The sequence below is a fragment of the Lolium rigidum genome, chromosome 4 (genome assembly GCF_022539505.1).
Source record: "Lolium rigidum isolate FL_2022 chromosome 4, APGP_CSIRO_Lrig_0.1, whole genome shotgun sequence".
NCBI lineage: Eukaryota > Viridiplantae > Streptophyta > Magnoliopsida > Poales > Poaceae > Lolium > Lolium rigidum.
The window spans coordinates 56,345,100-56,348,612 of record NC_061511.1 but is presented as its reverse complement, the minus strand read 5'-3'; positions in this window follow the sequence as shown (position 1 = coordinate 56,348,612).

Sequence of the window (3,513 nt, the reverse complement as noted above, 5' to 3'; positions counted from 1 at the left end):
AAAATCGAGCCCCCAGGCCAAAAAAAACCCTAGCTGCCTCGCGCGCCCACCTCGCACCCGCCCCTGCCCGGTTCTCGTCGCCCGCCGCCGCCGCCTCGCGCCCCCGCCCCGCCCCCGCCCCGTTCTCGTCGCGGGCCGGCCGCCGCCTCGCGCCCCTGCCCCTGCCCCGTTCTCGTCGCCAGCCGCCGCCTCGAGCCGCGACACGAGCGCATGGGAGAGGCGCCGGCGGTTGAGCGCGACGCCGTGGGAGAGCCGTGCCGGTGGAGTGGCGACTTCCAGCGAGCTGAGCACCCAACGATGGTGGCCAGCGGCGAGGCGCCCTTGTGCTATACAACCACGGCGGCATCCCCTGCATAGCGGTTGGCCTGGAGATGGAAGCCGCCCCTGATTCAACACGCAGGACATCCCTTTTGGGCGCATCCAGGAAGGAATGATCGGCTCCGTTTTGGCCGGCCGGACGACGACTAGCAGCCCAAGATGTTGGCCAACAGCACGGCCAGCTCTCTTCTGCCTGTTATTTTTGCAAAGATCTACAGGTTTTTCCTCTTCTCTTTCTCTCATGCGCCCAGGTTTTGCAAAGATCTACAGCATAGGATAAGGTATACATTTTATTACCTGGTTATTCATTAGTAGCCCAGCCACAAGATTGTTGCCCTTCATACCTTTTCTTGAGAACATTGTGCATCGTTCCACTAAAAATTCGAAACTAATGGTGATCTCTTTCACATTGCAGCTGAGCATTATTCTGGGATATGTCTCATGGTTGTCCTTGGTATTTTCACCGATTAAGAGAACCAAAGGTAGGACGTCAGGGCAGCTGCCTCCCATGATATGGTCCTTTTTGAGCTTTTTTTTGTTAGTATATGTTGCTTTTTTATTTATGTTGGTATTCAATTGTTTCATAACATTTCAGGTTCATGTGGTTATTTTTTCCATCTCCAGTGATTTCATATGTAGCACGGTAAGTTATAACACTAACCCTCACATAGCTCAACAAACATTACAGAAATCTATTTTTCCATTATGCAACTATGTGCTCATCTGCGCAGCTATAGCATGGTGAAGGAACACTATCAGTTACAGAAGAAAGGAAGAATGTAAGAGGCCAGAAAGATGTGTTCCTTCCCGACCCAAGGTGGACTACTAATTCTTATCCTATGCTTCCTTCTTATATACATTTTATTACCTGGTTATTCATTTGTCTCCTGGATACTACCAAAGGAAGTCGGTCTTAAAAAAAATGACAAGGACCGGCTGTTGATGCTTCTGAATATCTTCAACAAGGACCTTGCACCAGGCCATCCTTGTCACACTCCCTTTGGAGGTCATGACATCTGAGAAATGACATCTACCATTTGAAAGGGGATGCAACCATCTTATAATCAGCAAGGTTCCTGTTCTTTTATGTTGATATTCTGAATTCTAACCCCTTTGCTACTGTCAACTCTGTTTGGACATATATGAAAAGTAAGAAATCTGTCCATGACCTGCAATGCACTGCAAACTCGACCTTATCTTTTGTTACTGAAGTTTGCAGGCAATGTGACCCCCTCCATAGGGATGGCTAAACAGAAATTCAGTTTTAGATATTACTTGTAAGTACAAACGTGTCTCTGAATTCTGTACAAAATGTGTTTGCTTGATTTTTCACTATAAGTCAAAATAAGTTACATATTAGTGTTATTCTTTTCTAATTAACATAGTTTCGGAGCACTACTGCAGTGAAGTTTGGGAATGGAGTGGGCTCATAGACGAGACTGCTACAGAAATTTGGTAGGAGACATCCCTTCAGTTTAAGGAATAAATTAACTTAGTTAGGTTGAATTCACTTTGTAATTTTATTCTACCCCAGGTGCTATTTAGATAGTCAGTTTTCTGCTATCACAAGCAGAAATCTTATTGTTTACTTGCATATTTGTTAGCCTGCAATGACTTTAATAAACTAAACTTTCTTTATATTTTGCATTACCGGTGAGATCAAAGTTCCCGCTGCAAGATAAATGGCTCCTCACAGGTTGTTCAAGATATCTAAATATTTGTTTAGTCTTGTGATTTTTTATTGCTGTTCCAGTTCCAATTTTTCTAGCCTGCTCAAGCTTCAGTTACTCTTTTTTTCTATTTGTACGGGCAGGTATTACTCCATCTCGAAGCATGTTATTCTATCTATTTGATGTTATCCAGTATTGCTATCTTGATGCCTACTACTGCATTATTTAATCTATTTGCACACACATGTAGTACTTTCCGTTTGTGTTTATTATACCAGCAATAAAAGTTACAAATTGTCTCATTCTTGCTATGGGGTAACCAATTGTTCACTAACTATAGCCATTGTGGAGATGAGATCGACATTTTCACTATATTAATATGCATTACCTTTATTTTTGTCTCAATGTCCTGTTTTTCTAATACCCAGATGAGATAATATGTTAGTATCCACTTGAATCTACATTCTTAGAATGTCTGGTTCTGTAAGTAGCTAAAACAATAAACATGAGTTTTTTAGCCAAACAAATGAACACATGTTCCAAACTTGACTGGTGCGTGTATTCTTCTCTTAACAGTGCTTACGAAATGTATGTGAGAATAGGGTTTATTGTCAAGTGTACCATGCAACAAGGATCTAGAAGAATGGTTGCACTATTTGGTATGTCCAACAATTTCCGAGGCAGTTATATATTGGTTCTCTGATTGAGCTACTCTTTTATGTTTCTACATCTAATTGGCCCCTTCCATTTTTTGTATTCTAGCTGTGTTACTGAAGTTGATTTAGTTAGATTGAGTTAGAAAAAAAGCTCCTTAAGCAAGATACCGTGTTAACTGTTAAGAACAATACTCTTGTGTTTCATCTGTTATTTTCCCTTGTCACACTTTAATGGCTACAGTACGTTAGTTCCTGGAGATTGTTCTGGTCCATTGAGTGCAGTTCTCATATCCTTATACTTTATGATATGGAACTATTTATATTGGCAGACCGTTGCATGCTCAAGGAAGTCAATATCTTCAACTATAAACTTCAACATGGTTCATTGTTTGACAATGTGTTTCAGTCTCACCAAATTAAATTATCTGTAGCATGAAATTTATTTAGTTAAGTTGCTTGGCAATCCAAAGCTTGGAGACGGTAAACCTGAAAACCAAAACCATGCTATAATATTCACTCATGGAAATGATGTACAAACAGTTGAATGGATTTCGTACCCATTTACGAAGCTATGTGCAGATCATAATTAATTTATCTCCCTTTCCAAGTACTCCGTTTATAGGTAGATACAAATCATGACATCGATCACGTGATGAGTTCATGTTTCTCCTGCATGAGCAATAACAAGCCAATATGCTGCATGAAAGAGATATTTATTTGCCTTCTCTAAAATATTTACTTTGCTTTGTAAAGTTTTTCAGTCCAGAAATATAGTACTATCTATGTTTCCTTTTATAAGGCGTTCTGGTAAGACAGTTAATCTTGCCAAAAAGATCTTATAAAAGGGAACAGAGGAAGTACTTAGCAAG